Source organism: Rhinatrema bivittatum, chromosome 1, assembly GCF_901001135.1.
Source record: "Rhinatrema bivittatum chromosome 1, aRhiBiv1.1, whole genome shotgun sequence".
NCBI classification, from domain to species: Eukaryota; Metazoa; Chordata; class Amphibia; order Gymnophiona; family Rhinatrematidae; genus Rhinatrema; species Rhinatrema bivittatum.
The window spans coordinates 528,277,368-528,297,078 of NC_042615.1; the positions used below are offsets into that span (position 1 = coordinate 528,277,368).

Sequence of the window (19,711 nt, forward strand, 5' to 3'; positions counted from 1 at the left end):
ATTTCAGACTCATGTATTGGCCTCCTGTTCTAGATTAGTACTAGCAAATCATGCTGTTCCTTACATTTAGTTACAGTTCATTTTTTCATCCAGGATCCCATTTTAAGGGACTACTATTTCCTGATCTTGTGACAATGGTGACGGGATCCATTGCTTCCTTTGATGAACTGAAAATGTGCTACAGACATGTATAACAGTAAAAACACATTTTAAAATTTATTTAGCTCAAGCCTTTTCATTGGCAGCTATACTTTCAATATGCTTAGGCTTATAACATTACTAGTGATGTTAGTGATAGCATATGTTAAGAAAATGGCTCTATCCATGTTAACTGGATTGTATACTTTGAAGTTACATAACATCAAGAAAACAGAAAATAATTTCAGTTTAATTGAATAGTTATTTTCTATTACCTTCCATAAACCATGGGGCCAATGCAATAAAGTTCACTCAGCCGAGCATACAGGTTAACGAGCGTTTGGACACGTTTTGGAAGCATGTCCATAACCTCCAATGCAAAAAGGGGATCAGCACATCCAAAATGAGCATCCAAATTCGCACATAGCTAATAGCACTCATCACATGTAAATTCCATGTAGATGAGGCTATTAACTACTACCCCGAGATGCAAAAAATCCCCATGTGCTCAAGGCGCATTTTTTAACCTGTAAAGACTTCCCACACATCAAGGGCTCAACTTAAAAACAAAAAAACTGCTTTTCTGTGGTTCCTCCTACTTATAATCATTGTGATACTAAGTAGGAAAAATCAGAGAAAGCAGCACCATGCAAAAAATTGTCTTGATATATAAAAATATATATTTCGGGTCGTACAATATACACACTCCAAGCCCTATATTGTGTGCCTATTGTGCCAGTAAATTAGCTGCTGCGGGATAAAATGGATGCTCATAAATTGAGCATCCATTTTCCTAACCCACGCACAGACACGTCTCCTGGCACTGGATACCATGGACGTGCTAGGGATGCACAATTTATCCCTAGCACATCCTTTTTAGCATGGCAGTGCATTTGCTTATTGCATCAGGCGCCCAGGAGAGGTGATTGGGCATGCGTAAAAAAAGTGCACAAATTTTGGAAACAAGTTTTTAGCGCGTCTATATTGAATTGGCCTGTATATGATAAAGCAGAATTGCTTACTTGTAACAGGTGTTCTGAGGACAACAGGATAATTAGTCCTCACATATGGGTGACATCATTGGGTCAGAGCTGATAATCAGCTCTTAAATTCTCTAGCATGCTCTGCTGCTGTGTTTCCCAATCCTCTCCTGGAGGCACACCTAACCAGTTTGGTTTTCAGGACTACCACAATGCATATGCATGAGATGGAGACCCAAGGTATGCAAACCTCTCTCATGCATATTCGCTATGGATATTCTGAAAACCCAATATGCCTCCAGGACAGGGTTGGGAACCAATGCCCTACTGAGCATAACTTAAAAAAATGCAACCACATCACACCCACACTAAAAGAACTCCACTGGCTGCCCATAGCCCAAAGAATACAATATAAAACCCTCACCCTCTTACACAAAAAAATTAACAATGAGATGAACTGGCTAAACACTGCCATCTGGCCTTACTGCCCCCATAGAAACCTCAGATCCACTGACACTGGCCTGCTCATCGTTCCCAGCTCTAAAAATGCCCACCTCTCCTCCACCCGAAAACGAGCCATATCTGTTGCCGGCCCCACCCTCTGGAACTCCCTCCCACCCCTACTCAGGAATGAACCCTCCACCCAAGCATTCAAAAAACAACTCAAAACCTGGCTCTTCAGAAAAGCCTTCCCCCCTGATACATAACCCTTTGTGGATCCATCCGGTCTCCTTTTTGATACTTTCCCACGTCCTAATTAACATGGTTTAACTAAAATGTTTCCTCTCGAACCACATCCTAAATATTAATATCATTATCTCATGTATTTCATAATGTACTCACCATAATCCACAAAGCAATCCACACGCACAACTCCAACTGGTTAGACCTCCCTTTTACAACTCCTAAGTCCAGTCGACCCACCAGAACGGCAAAAGCAGGCACCCTACTTGTGCCCTCCTTGAAAACAGCCCATCTCTCCTCCATACGCGACCGTGCTCTCTCGACTGCAGGTCCCACCCACTGGAACACACTACCGCCTGACATACGCCTTGAACCCTGTATGAACAACTTCAAAAAGAAATTAAAAACATGGTTGTTCAACCAAGCATACCCAGAATAAAAAGTCATCAACCCGTGCCAATGTAGACCACAATTCGTCTACTCCCTTTTCTCATATTGAGGAACTATGTTTTGTTATAATCCATCTCCTCACCGCGAGGATTCTTGTTTTGTTTACCCTGTCTTTTCTTAGCTGCCTATCGTTACCCCCTCTCCCAGTTTGAACTTCCCTGTTAAAATGTAATTTTCCAAACTTAACTTGTTGACTGTAAACCGACATGATGTCCACAACGAATGCCGGTATATAAAATGTTTTAAATAAATAAATAAATAAATAAATAAATTTATCTTGTATATATAATTTTTACCCACAAGGTTCCTCACGATCTCCACCCTAAACATTAACATCTATGTATCATGTATCCTTCAAGTTACTGTGTTGATAAGTTTTGTTATTCATTTTACTAATCAGTTATCAAACATCCCACTCTCAACCTTTATGTAAGTTACCATGTTACAATGTAAGTTACCTAATCACCAAGTTGCCATGTTACAATGTAAGTTACTTAGTCACCAAGTAAGTTACCTTGTTACACTGTAAGTTACCTAGTTCAATGTAAAATAAGCAGTTCCTGCCTTATTGGTTTCTTGTTTCATGTGAACCGATGTGATATCTCGATCGAATGTCGGTATATAAAAAACAGTTAATTAAATAAATAAATAAATAAATGTGGGACTTCCTGCAATGTGTCTATGTGAGGCCCCTCCCAGTTTGGTATTTAGCTTGTAAAATAAAAGATCCAATTCCAAAGGGAAGTGTGCGAATTTAGTGAGGACTAAGCAACCATTACAGGTAAGCAACTCTGTTTTCTCCAAGGACAAATAGGACCCATTGCCTTCACACATAGGAATCCCTAACTACAAATTGCCAACAAATAAAAAAAATGGAAAATACAACAATACAAATGTGCCAACATTTTGTTTGTATTGGCAACAGGCCATTTCGTTAATTTTATTTCCTTCGTTTAAGAAGACAATCTGGAACTAATTTAAAATTGGCCCTGGGGGGATTGGTGTTGGATTCTAAACCTCAAATACACCTTGCAGGACAGATTAACCAAACCTACTGTTGCATCAGGAGTCCAAATCCAAACAGTAATGAGATGAGAATGTATGGACAGAACTCCACATACGAGCTTTGTGGATCTTTCATGCAGGCTGATCTCAGGTGGGCTACCAAAATTGCCATAGCTCCAATATTTTGAGCCTTGTCATGCCCTTCCAGAGTCAGGCCTGCCTGGGCATAACAGAAAGAAATGCAATATGCTATCCAATTAGACAGTGTGCATTTGGCTATGGTAATTCCAGGTCTATTAGGATCAAAAGAAACAGCTGAATGGATTTTCTAAGTGCTTCAGTCCATTTCATTTATTTTGCAATCCAGTCCGTCCAAGCCTTGTTCCCCTTTGTGGAAATGTGACTTGGGAAAGAATATTGGAAGGTCGATTGATTAAAGTGAAAGTCTGTCACTACCTTAGGCAGGACTATAGGATGTGTGCACAGAACCACCCTATTATATATTTTCCCAGGGTCACCTTCTCAGCCTTGGGGGATTATTGGGTTAAACTCCTCCAAGGTGAGTCTTTCCCGGGCTGTGGGCAGGCAAATCTGCAGGGCCAAACTGGCCATGGGCACACACTCAATCTCAATGAAAAATTCCAATGTCCAATGCAATTCTTCAATCAGTCCAAAATAGAGAACAGTAAAACATGAAGAAATCGCAAACACTATTCTTAGAAAATCCACAAACTAAAATCACAATTCACTTATTAAATCCACTCTTCACATATAATAGGCCTAAACACCAACCTCTTTCCAGAGTTACTTGATGTCAGGTTTACTACTCACAACACTTCTTCTGGTGGAGTGCTTCAGGGATCTGTACTTGGACTGGTGCATTTTAATATATTTATAAATGATCTGGAAAGGGGTACAAGTGAGGTGATCAAATTTGCGGATGACACAAAATTATGCAGAGTATTTAAATATCAAGTAGATTGTGATGAATTGCAGAAGGATCTTGCGAGACTGGAAGATTGGGCTTCAAAATGGCAGATGAAATTTAATGTGGACAAGTGCAAAGTGATGCAAATAAGGAAAAATAACCCTTGCTGTACTTACACATTGTTAGGTTCTATCTTAGGAGTTACCACCCAGGAAAGAGATCTACGCATCACAGAGGATAATACATTGAAATTGTTGGCCCAATGTGCTGTGGCAATCAAAAAAGCAAACAATGTTAGGAATTATTAAGAAGGGAATGGAAAATAAAATGGAGAATGTCATAATTACCCCCTCCCCCACCGCTCCCTCCCCCCTTCCTCCCCTCGCCATCCTTGCCCCTTTTGGTTCTTTTTGTATTCTGATTTTTGGTTCTGTTATTAATGTTATATTGTTATATTGTTACATTGTTTCATTGTATTTCCCGCCTGAGTTCTTTGTAAACCGGCATGATGTGCTTCACGAATGTCGGTAAATAAAAGTTAATAAATAAATAAATAAATAAATAAATAATGCCTCTGTATCGCTCCATGCTGAGACTGCACCTTGAATACTGTGTACAGTTCTGGTCACTGCATCTCAAAAAGGATATAGCTGCACTGAAGAAAGTGCAGAAAAGGGAGACCAAAATAATAAGGGGAATGGAACAGCTGCCCTTTGAGGAAAGTCTAAAGAAGTTAGGGATGTTCAGTTTGGAGAAGAGACGACTGAGGGGGGATATGATAGAAGTCTACAAAATCATGAAAGGACTTGAACAAGTTAATGTAAATCGGTTATTTACTCTCTCAGAAAACAGAAGGATCAGGGGGCATTCCATGAAGTTAGCAAGTAGCTCATTTAAAACAAATCGAAGAAAATTCTTTTTCACTCAGCACATAGTTAAGCTCTGGAATTCATTGCCAGAGGATATGGTTACAGCAGTTAGTGTAACTGGGTTTAAAAAAGGTTGGATAAGTTCCTAGAGGATAAATCCATAAACTGCTAGGATGGCAATTAATAAGCAATAGTAGCTTGTGATCTATCTAACGTTTGGGTACTTGCCAGGTACTTGTGACTTGGATTGGCCACTGTTGGAAACATGATACTGGGCTTGATGGACCCTTGGTCTGACCCAGTATGGTATATCTTATGTTCTTATTGGATGACTGCAAGACAATTCATTCCATCTTTTGTTGACGGATTGTAGATTTCCCAACCCTGCTCAGAGACTCAAAACAGGCACAGGTCTCCTTCTGATCCTGCTGGCCCCCTTCTCAGTTCCTTAGCACATAGTAACACCATCTCCACATTTCAAAATCTTCCTCAATTCCCTCAGGCTTCCTGAGACACTTTGGGAGTATCCCTGCCTGACTCCTACTTCTCTCTCCCTGGAGCAGCTACATACACCTCCTAGTTCTGTGAATCTGGAGATGAGAGCCCAGCTCTACTGTGAACCAAGGTTTTTATAACCTTATCCTAAACATGCCCAAAAGGGGCTATAACAGGCTGTGAGGCAACTAGTTACCTTAAACACCCTCTGACCTCTGAATGAACCTGTCTCACTGGAACCTTTTCAAAATCACTGTGTCATAGACTTAATAGATTTCCCTTATGGGGAACCCACCACCTTACACAATACAACCTCTGTATGTTAAACCCTGCACATACTCTGTGGCAGACAAGGGCCACAAAACATTTTGAATAAGGTGGATAAATCACTAGGGGCTGGAAATCACTGCATATCAAAGTGACTGCCACTAAATATATAACCTTCCAGGCCCAATACTTCAGCTCACATGAGTCTAACAACTTAAATGGAACTTTTACCAGCTGATCGTTATGTTGAGATCCTATGACACAGTGAGAGGCTTCAACAGAAATAAGTATCACAAGAATCAGACAACTAAAGGCTATACTGAGGTAGGTTTACATCAGGGCTCCCTAAATGTTTAGCCAGTGACCCCATTTTAGCATCTGGAAATTCACATGATCCCAGAGGATGATCAAAACAAATTATCAGGGGTATGGTCCCCCTCCAGCAATCACTCCATTCGTATTCTCCCTACAAGTACAGTTGATCTTCTCTCTTAACTTCCACCCTCTCTAGTCAATTTTTTTCTCAACCTCTATCCCCTCTACAGAACCTCCTCCCCTGCAGTGGACCCCTCTATCAGCCTCTAACTCTTTTACTTCACCAAGCACCTCTTACCTTCTCAGTCTACCCCCTCTTACACTTTCAGCCTTTTTTGCATCCCACCCACCTGAAGCTCTCTAACCCCCAAGGCTTTTTTATAACCCTGAACAGATCCTCTGTGATCCTCTCTCTCTCGCCTCCCCCCAATGGTTATCTCACATCTTCCCCAGCTGATCCCCTCTCAGCCCCCAGAAATTCTCAAATCCCCCAATCTCTGCTTTCATTCCCTCTCTGTCATCTTCCACAGTCAATCCCTCTCCAGTTGATCCAACCCTCAAACCCTTCTGTTCAAACGGCCCCTTCTCCAAACATCCCCCTGGCAAGGGTCAGCAGCAACATTTTCTTTTGAGCCTCAGAGCAAGCGTGAATGATAATCTGTGAAAACAGAGGGCAGGCTGATGATAGGAGTAACATTTTTCTCTTGGGTAAGGTCAGTGGTGGGTGTGGAGAAAGGAGCAATGACAATCTCCACCGACCCATATCCACTTAGCCCTCACCTACCCACATAGTTGGTCCCAGGCCCGATGGTGATATGCAAGTGGCAGGAGCTTTAGTAATGAAGGTCCAAGCATGGTTTGTGAGTCAGTGCAAGCTCACAGGCTCTGCAGCAGCCCTGATTCCTCCTTACACAGGCTTTCCTGTTTTCAGAGAAACTCATCAAGAGCAGGGCCTGTGAGCCAACTGCCACTTCTGAAGAGTGCTTGTATTGTCATGTGAGCAGTCTTAGGCTTTAGAAGGGGACTAGAGTACAGAACAATTTGGACTTCAGCCTTTCTCCACAGAAAATGCTTTATTCCCAGTGAAACAAACAATAACAAAAACAGCCTGCTTATCTCAGCAGCTGAAATCAAACATTCACAGACTTGGTAGGATATCGATCTTCCTCCAACACCAGGGACAACCTGTTCCATACTGGGCCTGCTCTGTTAATCCCGCACTCAGGGAATGCCCTGGGACCAGCATTCCCTTCTGGGCTGTGCCTTAAGGTAGACAAGGCTACCTTAAGGCCCTGGTCTTTTAAGGGGGTCTTGATATACTCTTCTTTGCAGTGCGATCATTTGAGGTACTTGTGAACCCCCAGTTAGGGTCCCAACCCACAGTTTGGGAAGCTACATGGTGATGGTGTCAACTGCACAGAGATTAAACTTAATGTAGTTAGACTTCAGATCACACTCTGAAAGATGCACAATGTATTTAAGCAGTTTTTGCATGGGACAGGGAGAAAAGATCTAGGGCTTTTTTTAACACACCAGAAAGCAAATCTCCTTCATTTATAACCATATGACGTTCTGGTGGAAATTTTCTAGAAGCCAGAACACGAGACATATCTTTTGATAAGAGAAGAGAAATTAACACTACCCTCTCAACATCCAGTTTGTGAGTGTTAGGGATCTGATATTGAAATGAATCATTGCCAATGGATTCTGCATTATGAGAGATGGGGATTTTCCCAACTGACTGGCTCCCTGATGGACAACTCCCACAAGAGCAGGAACCAAATCTGCATTGGATAATTAAGGGGCTATTAGGATCTTAGCTCCCCAGTCCCTTCTGAGTTTTGGAAAGATCTTAGGTACCAGAGGAACTGGAGGACAAAAGACCCTTTTCTCAATTTAGGGAAAAAAGTTTGCCTTGTGACCCTCTCCTTGGACAGAACTGAAATACATTCCTGTTTGGAGGAGAGACAAACAGATCCACCACGGGTGTTTCCTTCATGTATAATATCTGATTTGCTACTTCCGCATCTAGATATCACTTGTAGAGCAGTAGGACTAGACTCAGTTTGTCCACTAGGATGTTGTCCTTGCCTACCAGATCCCTACATTCTGCAAGACATTCTGCACATCTGAATGGAGATCTCAGCCTCATTTGGATGGATGGAGTCTGTGAGCTTCAGTCCCAAAGGCGGAGAATCTCACTGCTGTCTCAAACACATCATAGGTTGACCTGACCACATGTTTTCCCAATATCCTGACCTTTGTGCACTTGTGAATTCACCTTGTTACATTTCCCTTGAGGGAAAGAACCTGACAGAATGTCTTGCATATACTGATCTATGAAGAACTGGTAGCGTTCTCGTAAATATTCCTCTGAACTAAGTCAAGAATATGAGAGTCACGCTTCGGAAGCACCAAGAAATGACTCCTGAACTTTTAGATTTTTTTGACAGCAGAGTCTAAAACAGACTGGTGAGGTAATTGTTTTTCAAATTCAGGAGTATTTTGAACATGATACATAGGGTCTGCTTTCCTGTTAACTGAAGGTAAAAAAAAAAAAGGAGGATGTCCCATATTGTCATCTCTCTTTAAGGATATCATGGATAGGCACTGAGGATGTCCAACATTTGTATGCTAGGATCAGCCTCCTTTCGCCAACTAAAATGGAATATCCAACAGTTCCTTAAATTTGGCAAAGGAGAGGTCTTCTAAAGGTGTTCTTTTTCTTAAGGAAGAGAGGGGTCCAAGGGAGACCTGTTGACTTCTCTTGATCAAAGTAGTCCTTAGATCCATAATCATTCACACAGACTCGGAATACCAAGAGGGAGCTGTCAGAGTCTGTATCTGACTCTTAGCCAAGGCCCCAGTGAAGGCACCCTTTGACTGATGGTGACTGATCTCTGATGCCACTGCTTATTAGTGGAGCTTCCTCCTCTGATGCACTGGAGATAAACATTGGTCATGAATTAAACTTTGACCCAGCTAAGTGGTACCAGTGGCCCTTTGGATCTCTGCATTGATGCAATACCATCAGGCATCAATGAAGTCTCAAAGATCAGGTGAATCTCAGTCTGTATTGCCAATTGATCATGCATATGCACAAATGTCACCCAGACTGCACATCACCACTTCCTGGATCCTTCTCTTCAACTCCTCCTCAAAAACTGCCAATGCCAAAACTAAATGGAGGAGTGGTGACAACATCCTGGGACACCTGAAGTATATTACTGGCTAAACCTCTGGCCCTGAAAATTGTCCTGCCCTTCCAGATTGCCTCAATGGTGAGCAGCTCTCTCTGCAGAGATGCTTAGAACAATATGTCTGCAGCAAGTATCTCTTTACTCCTGGCATTGTGCATTAACAAGGAATGATGACAATGCTACCTTACCTTTGATGAATCAAGCAAAGTCGAATCATCCAATGACAGTTCTAATGAAGAAGAATCATTTGCTTTCATCGAAGGGGGGGAGCTAGAGAATGTTCTGTCTCCCTGGCCCTTATGGATGGAACTACTCTCAACTTTGGTGAAGCTAGTTACCTCCCCAATATCGATTCACCACCAGCATCAAGTGCAGCATTGATACCAATATCCCTGATGCATTGGACTTATTTGATCCAAAAAGTTTTTCCATAAGCTCAAAGCAGGTCCAACATCCCATCTGTTTGCAGATATGTAATGCTTGTCCCCCAAGGATATCACACTTACATCATGTGATGGACATCATTTGGTTGCACTGAGGAAACTCTCAGAAGTCTCCGGCCTTCTCTTTTTGAGACACTGGACAAAAAATAGCCTAAGCAAAATCAAATGGATGAATTTCAACAAAAACAAAAAGCCACCCCATGCTCTGAAAGCACTAGGTCAGGAGTGGCAAACTCTGGTCCACAAGAGTCACAAATAAGTCTAGTTTTCAGATTATCCACAACGAACATGCATGAGATAGATTTGTAAACAGAGGCTGTATATGCAAATTTCATAAATATTCATTGTGGACAACCTGAAAACCAGATCTGTTTGTGGCTCTTGAGAACCAGAGTTGGCCACTCTTGTACTAAGACAGGCAGCAATATGATGGCAAAAATATCAAGAAAAGATGTTGAAAAATCTACCTAAGGGACTACTACCAGGAAAAAAAAAATACCTGAACTGAGAGAGGTCCAAAAAAAAATTCAATGGGCTCTGCAGAAGAAAAGAACTGGGAGGGGTTCCAGATGGACAAAGTGACATGGGAAGTCCTGCACATGCTCAGTAGGGCATACTAGAGTGTTTTAAAGCTCCAATCTAGATTCCATCTGATATCACCCATACATGAGGGCAGTCAGCATTAACAGCTCTACCTTTTAACTGAGAGTATCTTGTTCAATGGAAATTTTCAGTAAAATGTCAGTCATTATGTAACTACTAATAGGATGCAAAGTAATAGTGAAACGAGGAGTATGCCTTTCTAATGTATTATATTGCCTAAAGCTCCTCAAACTACCTGAAACAGGAAATCGTCATTCAAATTTTAACCTACATTAAGGTACCTCAGGGAAAGCTTACAATTATGTACAGATGACTGCAACGCATACATTCTATAAGACAGAAAGGTGTACTCTGCACTCTATAATATACCATGAAACTAGTCATTTATCTTGATTAGCAAAGTAATTTGGTTATTACTCATCATCAAGTGCTAATCAACTTTGGCTCAACATGTATAAAACTGCTAGCCATATTGCTGTGATGATCCAAAAATAGAAATCAATTTTGAAAATCAACTTCAGCTTCATGAAAGGAATAAACTGCACAGTGAAAAAGCGAACACTGAATACCAAAAAAATTACAATTATATGCACATAGGTTTCTTTCTTCCTTTCAAAAAGAAAAAAAAGGACTATTGTTATCACTGAAATGTTACATGATGCATAACTGTTCATGAAACAGAACCCAAACATTTAATTAAACACTGCAGTAGACAACAGTACAATCATGTTCCTCATGTTAGTCAGTAGACAGCTGTGATAAAAAAAAAAAAAAAAAAAAAGTAAACAGGTCCCCTAATGCCACTTTGTAATAGTTACTCACAACATGGCTTTCATAGTGCAAGATTAGGCATAATATAGAAGACTATAATTCCCCACAAGTGTGATTTCACATTTATTACTGCTATTATATAATGGATAAAACAGTGTTATAATTAATAATTTACTTCCTTGCCTTCAAGTTCATGTCACTCAGCTGCCACAACAGTGGTTACTTTTTTGCTTTCTGCTGAATCTGTTTTGTAACCTGTTTTAAAGCACAACTGTCAACTAACCAGAGTCCATAGTGTCATTCTCATGAGGAGATCCTTTTAATGAAATATAATAAGTAACAAATATCTAATTTGTGCTCTTTACTGTAATTGCCAGTTTGTCAGTCTGTATCGTAACTGCCACTTTAACAATCTGACACAATAGTCGAACACACAGGGTGTTAGAGTGTTGGTGTGTTTACAGCTTACTGCTGAGACCTGCTGCACTTTCTTTCCCAGCTCTAGTCAGATCGAAAATGGCAATTCCACAGGTATTAGCTTTGCCGGGTTTAGTAGATGATCACAAAATATCTTTTCCTGCCCTCTTCTCCCCAGGAGATAAAAACCCACATATAAAAATAAGAAATTAAGAGTTGCTTGGTGTGGCTGTTCTGCCATTCCAAGATTATGGTATCTTCCCTATTTACTAAACAAATCCCTTTCTAAACAGTTACTGCATAGTGCAAACAGTAATCTTGGACAAACACTTTTCAATATCAGCTTCTTGGTGTATCCAATTTGCTACTTAATTTTCAAAGGATATCTGTTAAACCAGTGTTCCCCAACCTTTTCAAGCCCAAAGCACATCTATATTAACACAAAACATGTTGTGTGGCATTGGCTGCAGACGAACAGAGGACTTGTATTGTTAAAAGAAGTGCCGCAGAAGCTTTGGAAGTACATGCCTCTCTTCCAATTTTTAAAACAAAAGGAGAGGGGAAGGCAGAGAGACACATGAACTCGTCACAATGGATATCTCCCCCTTATGTACAAGGAGAAGGGAGAAATCATTATGGTCAAGCAGCTGGCTCATTTAGTTACCTTGGCTGCTGCATGTGGCTGCCAGAGCTTCTCAACTGCTGTGCAACCCTCAGAGTGAATCACACCCAGTGCTAACACAATGTCCCTGTCTCACTCAATTTGGGAATAACAGAGAAGCTGAAGGACTCAAAAAAAGGTGATGACTCAAGAAGGGGAAGATGAGAAGATGAGGAAATGCTGTGTGCAATTTGTGTGCTGCACAAAGTAGGGCCTAGCTATTTGCGTCCTGCATGCCACCCATTAAGTACCACATTCCCGGGACTCATGCTGCAGCTAAGAAGAGGATGCATATAAAAGATTACACATGTTCTCAGGAAAAAGCTCCTATAAGTTTAAAAGGTGCCACTTGTTGCTGTATGGTACTGAGAGCACAACCTAGGCGCTGGCCTGCATCTGAGCATCAGGCCCATGATTCTTTGATTACAAGGATCACTTGTGAGGTAGCAACTCTCTGCCAAGGCAATCCACCAGATGTATTCTAAATTCCTGGGAGGTAGGGATGCCTGAAGATAGATATTGTGATGTCTTGTCAATGACCTGATTTAGGAGGCCTCCTGGCAGGGATGAAAGAGCCCATAACTCTCTGCATGCTTATATAGAACATGGCCACTTGGATGTCCATCTGGATTAAGATTCCCTTTCCCACAATCAGGTGAGAGAAAGCCCTTAGAACGTAGCAGATGGCTCAAAGCTCCAGGTAGTTGATTTGTAGATAGCTCCCCACTAGGGACCATGATTCTTGGGTCAAGCCCACACTGGGCCCCCACCCCCCTCATCCCCTGGTGGTGGTGTCGGCAGGCAGAATCTACATGTGGTAGAGCATGCAACGAAAGGTCCATCTTTAGAACATCCACATTTATCCATCTATAAAAAGATGCTCTCATTCCAGGGGTCACAGAGATTTGGAGGGGTAATGGCTGGTAGATCTGGCTTTGGAGGCCCCACTGAAAGCCCTGCCCAAGCACTGCAGCAGCCATATGTCCAAGAAAGATAGGGACCAATCTTGCTGATCTTCAGTCCTGATGCAGAAGAAACTTTACTAGGGCCATTAGTAACGCAGCTCTTTTGACTAGAAGAAACACTTTTCCTTGAAGTCAATCTATCCATACTCCTATGAACTAAACTCATTGGGACAGATCCAGGTATGACTAGGTAAAGTTGACCAGGGACTGGAGGAGCCATATGTGGTCTTCTCAAGGGACTCCGGGTGTAGATGGACCCATCACCAACCAATTGCTCAGGTATGGGAATATGCAGATCCCCTGCCAACAAAGCTATGCACCACTCTCTCAAGACATTTTGTGAATACCCTTGGGGCCACCAAGAGGCCAAAAAGAATCACCTTGTACTAGTAGTGCATGTCCTTCACCAGAGGAACTTTCAATGGGCAAAATGCATAAAACATGCGCATGTGCATCTTTCAGATCCAGGTGAAAGAAAACTGAGGTATGCTGCATGCCTCATGCCAAAAGGTACACAGAAACTCCTACACATGCTTGGAGCTCTCTTCAAGAAATTCCTAGAAATCATCTCTCTGCAAGAAATGATGATGACATCACCCATCTATGTGACTGGTGATTCACTTTGTCTTCAGAAAATGGTCATTACAACATCATGTCTCCAGGTCAGGTGGCAGGGCATTATAGGCTCCCAAGAAACTAAGGTGGAACTATCCTCTATTCATAGTTCAGACTCTGCACTCAGATCTTAGCCATATTGAGGCTGAGAGAAATACTTCAGTTTATTCGGTCTGACTTAAAAAAATAGAATATTATCTTAGCCAATAGGTTCAGAAGCAATAAAACCCCAAAGGTTCCTATACTCCATCTATTCAGCTTCGTATTTCATTTCACTATATATAAAGCATGTAAAAACAAGATTTTTAACAAGTAAACTGCATAGATGTGAGCTGGAAGTGACAGTACAGTGACACTGAGGCAAACAGACTGTCTCATTTTTATGCACTGACATTACCAATGGAACACCAAGCGTGGATTATGAATATTGTGTAGGCGATAAGTAATTCTAATGCAGCCAAGCTAAATCATATATAGAAAGATATAGCTATGAAAGAAGCAGTAGTATTACAATATCCTGTTATTTTTGTAAATGTGTGTGTGTATAGACACACACACATTCATTAATATGATTTGAGACAAATGACCCAAATTAAATTGGAGATCTTTCTGGGTACATGTAACAAAAATATTTATAACCTACACTACCATCAAAACAGAGTACAGGACAGAATTCTTGGATTTGTTCTACCACTAGAATGCTAAAATGTAAAACACTGTATATGGAATGCATATGTGCAGAGAGAATGTATCCATCTTATGTTATAAAACTGTAACTAAAATGAATACTTCAGAGCAAAAAGGACTTGTTCAAATGGAAAAGATGCAAATTCCAGTTCCATTAATGTCTACACAGGACCACTAGAAGGGGTTATTTTATGTTAAAGTTGGGCAAGGGCGACAATTGCCTGAGACATCAGGACAGAGGGCATCAACGTGCCTCAGCAAGGTGCCAGCGCTCAATGTTGCTGTTACATCGATAGTACAGCCTATTCGCCTGTGGCTGTGTCATTAGAGATGGACGTGGGGACCTGGCAGGCTTCCTCATCAGGAGGGGGCCACCCCCCCCCCCTCTTCATGGCAGGCCAGAAGTTCAGAGAGGTCCCCCTCCCCACACTAGACCTGCCCAGATGCCAGTTAGCAAAGCAACAGGCCTGCTCCCATCAGGTGCGGTCATCAACTTGAGGTGGCTGGATTTAGAGCCCATGATACAGGGTCTTGGCAGGAGACCTGGTCCATGGCTCCTAGCCTTAGGACTGTTGCTGTGATAACCAGACTAGGAACAGTGCAGAGAGGAAGAGGCAGTCTATAAAATAGGGGGGAAATCCCCAGGTAGTTTATTTATTTAATCATACTTATACTCTGCAACTTCCATACTTGCTCGCTGAATGTGGATTCAAATGAAGGCACCAGGATTCCAGTATTGTTCTCTTCGAGCTGGAACAAACAAGCAAGAAGGAAATACCAGGCAAAAAAATTAACCAAACAGCCTTATCTACTAAGTATTTTTCCCATAGACAAAGACTGGGGGAAAAGCCCCAAAATTGCTAACTTCACACCCCACTGTTATTTCTCCAAAATTACACGCTTACATTTATCCACTTAACAACCTGATTTTTATCTTACTGAAAGTTTTCTACAAAGTAAACCTATACTATAACAATGTCTTTCTAGGCAGAAACCTTAGTGCCTGATTTTCAAAATGTATTTACATGCTTAAACTACATTTTACATGTGTAAATGCAGTTTACCTGTATAAGTGGGCTTTTGAAAATTGCTACAATATATGCCATTGAATTGTCCACAGTAAGTGCACTTAAAGCATGTAAATGGTTTTTGAAAATTGCTATAGTAGTATATTACCATTTACATGCATAACTCCTTTGAAAGTTCACCTGTAAGTGTACAATACCGTGGATCCCAAAGAAACCAAATTGTTTTTGCATAACAAATCAGTCCTGGACATCAAAACAGCATATCAAGGATTCTGCCATTTTAGACAAGTTTGACAAGGAAGCATGAAAGATTTCAGAGTTAAAGAGTGATGTTACAAATAAATACTGGTACAGGAGTAGACAAAAACAGATCCTAGTACTACTACTACTACTATCATGTATACAAAGCTCTAAAATGTACACAATATTGTACAGCCATATACAGAAAATACATATACACTGCTAAAGAGAGAAATGAAGTAGATTACAAATGCTGACATTCCACTCTCTAAATATTATATCAGAAAGGATTTTGAACCTACATGAATGGATTCCCTTGTCCTTTGTTCTCACATACATGGAAAATAACCGGATAGCAATATCTTTAAATAAATATGTGCTTAGCAGCACCAGATTTGGGGGGGGGGGGCTGAATATCAGGGACAGGTGAGGTGTATATACATGCAACAAGTGAGCACATTCTGCCTGCCTCTGGGCAGTGAACACACGTATCGTGGAATTTGTGTGTGTACTCCTGGATCCGAGAATACATGCATAGGTATGCATCTCACATGCACATGTAATACCCCATCATGGGGACGATGGTGGTGGAGCTGAGAGAGAATGATGGCTACAGAAGGATAAAGAGCTGAGGGACAGGGATGGGGTTCCAGAGGCAGTTGGGCAGCCTAAACTAATGTTAGCTGCCAGCCACCATGGGGATGCTGAACTGGAAGGAGGCTGGGAAGCGGGCGGCCTGAAATAGTGAGAGAGTCTGAGAAACAGATAAGAGGGAAAAAGTGCTGAGTGCGCTAGAATTGAGCTTGAGAGAAAGGGAGGGGAAAATACCCAGAGCAGAAATCCTGGGAGAGGATCAAAGTGTGCTGGGGTAGAGCTGAGGAGAGAGGTCAGAGTGTGCTGGGGTTAGGCTGGGGGAGGAGAGAGTTCTGTGCTCAGTTTGGGGATGGGGGAAGTGGATAAGGGCCACTGGAGAATTTCACTGGATATCAGAAAGTATAATTAGTGATAGTGCTAAAACTTGTGAGTTTCAAATATATTTCTTCAAATGTTTTTATAAATTTGTTTTAATATTTGAAATTAAAGGATTAAATATATCTGCTGTGTACCATTTTTTTTGCAGGTTCTTGAACCTGAGGTTTACATCTGGTCAGTTTTATTTTCCTGGAAGACTTCCACAAACAGGGAGAAAATGTATAAGTTATTTTTTCTCTTGAAGGTGCTACTTAACATGAAATAAACTTGAAACACAAACTGCTAAAAGACTAAAAACAGGGCTGAAAACATTCTCTGAATGCTTTGAATTTTGAAGTTAATGCCTTCTGACTCTTCAAGCAGTAGTACAAAGAAAAAAAAAATCATTATTTGACAGTTAACAGCCCCCATTATTCATTGTTCATTCACTCCCAAAGCAGCATTAATGTTTAAAGTTTCTGAATGTTCCTCCACCATTAAGAATTTAGTATATTGTAATACAGCTAGACTGTCCCTAGAGAGAGCCCCCATAGAAGGTATCAGGTAAATGCACAATACAAGAAGACAACACAAACTAAACAGTGGAATCAGGAAAGGATATTTTTAAAACCAGAAGGCATGACTAACAAAAGGTAAAACTAAAAAACTAACTATATTAGTACCAAAAAGATGAAAAACTTTGGAATAAGACTAAAAGAAGCTGCAACGGACCTAAGAAAGAGACAAGCTGATATTTTGATGAATTGAAACACTCCTACCAACTTAAGAATAATAAAATGTACATTTTAGAAAGAGCACATGCTTCAAATAATCAAGAAGAACTTATTCTCTAAAATGGCCCGTTATTGTCCCCCACAGTTTCTTTAATTCTTTGTATAATGCTTCCTTGTTTATAGCTTGTTCCTGTTGTATGTACACTAGTATACACATTTTTTGAAATTGTCTGCTTCAAGGCTAAAATGTGCCATTTATAATTGATAATTGTTTATAATTTCTGTACTTAGGGCCAGGGCAACAAGAACACTCAGACTCAGTACAATGATGTGCCAAATTCAAATATGTCAATTAAACCAGATGATTGGCTACCTTTTTCACGATTTTATGTCTATGTCTATTGTGTAGATAGTGCATAGATAGTAGAGTTTTAATCAAATTATAAACTTAGGTCTTTTTGTGTATTTATGGTTGCATAATACTTCTCCTGTCCTGTTTATGTAACACTTTAAAAATTAAATCAGCAAAAGGATTACAGAAATAAAATTTACTATGAAACAAAAGGCCAAAACTGATTATGTGTGCCTCAGTTTTAGTTTCTGCTGAACCAGTTGTCAGTTTGGTATTTGGCAGGTAGGAAGGCAAGCTTTTAGTGATATACTTCAAGAGCGATTTGTTCGATTGTTGGGATGATTAAATATAAGCTGAGTCAACTAACCGCCGAACTCATGCCATGTCCCGCATAGTAGATTTATTTGTCTTTGATACTGATGCTGCTCATGGCAGATCAGAGTTTTTCTGCAACAAGCACTTATATTGCATATGATTAAGAACAGATTGACATTATTTATACCTTTAGAGCCTCCATATCAGTATAGTTTTTCAAGACAGACAGCATTTTTTCAAAGTTTACAGATTTGTCTTATGTTGGTCCATGTTCAGATTCCCCCTGAAGAAGCCATTAGGTGAAACAAGGATTCTTTCGGGGTTCTTCATGTTTGAATTTCAACATTGGGTTCTGCGATAAAAACCATTATAATGGGATCAAGTATGACATATCAGTTGATCTGTTTAATGGACATATATCAATCTTAGTATTGTTGAAATATGAGTGCGGCATGTGTGCATATTTTATGTGAGTTTTTTTTTATTATTTTCAATATTTTCAAGAACCTTTTTGATTGTATGTATTTAATTTCAATTTTGTACAATATAGTTATATTACCAATTTTGATATTACAGTCTTAGTCATATACTATTCTAAATATTTTTTCAATAAAGAAAGTTTTGATTTCATAATAATTTATCAAAAAAATATATATGTTTATATAAATATGTATGCATAAATATGTATGTTTGTATAAATATGTATGTATGTACATAGTTTCATCCTTATTCAGTGGCTACTCGGTTCTTCTTGGCTTGTCTCTTGTATTCATTGCATGGAACATTTCTTGTCACTGTCCAACACAATAGTCTGCAAGCATTGATGGGGGCTCCACGTGCCCTGATACTGTTTTTCCATTGCTGCAATGTCCTGGTGAAATCAATTGCCATGTTCATTGTTCACTGCTCCGCAGTTTGGTAGGAAAAAAAATCCGGATGAGAGAGTGCAACAACAAAAAAAAAGTATCTTCAGTAACATTTTGTAACAAAGCTTTTATATGCCTTGAAGGGGTACTTCAAGGCATATACTTGTACTTGTAGTTGTCTGCCTTGTTGTTTCTGAGAAAATTTAACACCACTAGCTGGAAGGCTATCCATGCCGTCTTTTCCTTGCCATGCATGTATCATGTCGAAGAAATTCACTAATCTGTGGGCCCACAAAGACATCTTCCTTTATCTTAGGTTTACTTAACCTTGAAAATTTACCATTAAGGTACTTGAAGGCTACATCCATTTGTTGTTGTGCCCAAAAAGCAAGTACTGTCCAAACCCAATCATAAATGTATTCATAGATTCTGTCAAAGATGTATATTATTCATTTCTGATTTAATTTGAGATCCTATCTTTTCTTAACTCACTTAATCCTCCACAATTCCCAAGTCAAAGGTGTTTTTTATACTGACCCAGTAGTGTATCTTGAAACTAAAGCAAAGCACTATTTTCATTCTCAATGACCCAGATTTAGTAAAGTATGACTACATTCATTTTGGAAGCATTTTTGCTGTAGACCAATGTAATTTGGGGCCTTTTTCTTCATGATCCCACGTGTATGATTTTCTAGGTTTGATCTCACCACTCTTCTACATGGAATATACTTT

General features: G+C 40.3%; 1 protein-coding gene across 3 annotated transcripts in view; it reads right to left on the reverse strand.

The window, feature by feature from the left end:
• Positions 1-19,711, reverse strand: part of RFX3 (regulatory factor X3) — a 703,712-nt gene that overhangs the window by 608,720 nt on the left and 75,281 nt on the right. The gene's annotated exons all lie outside the window — the stretch shown is intronic.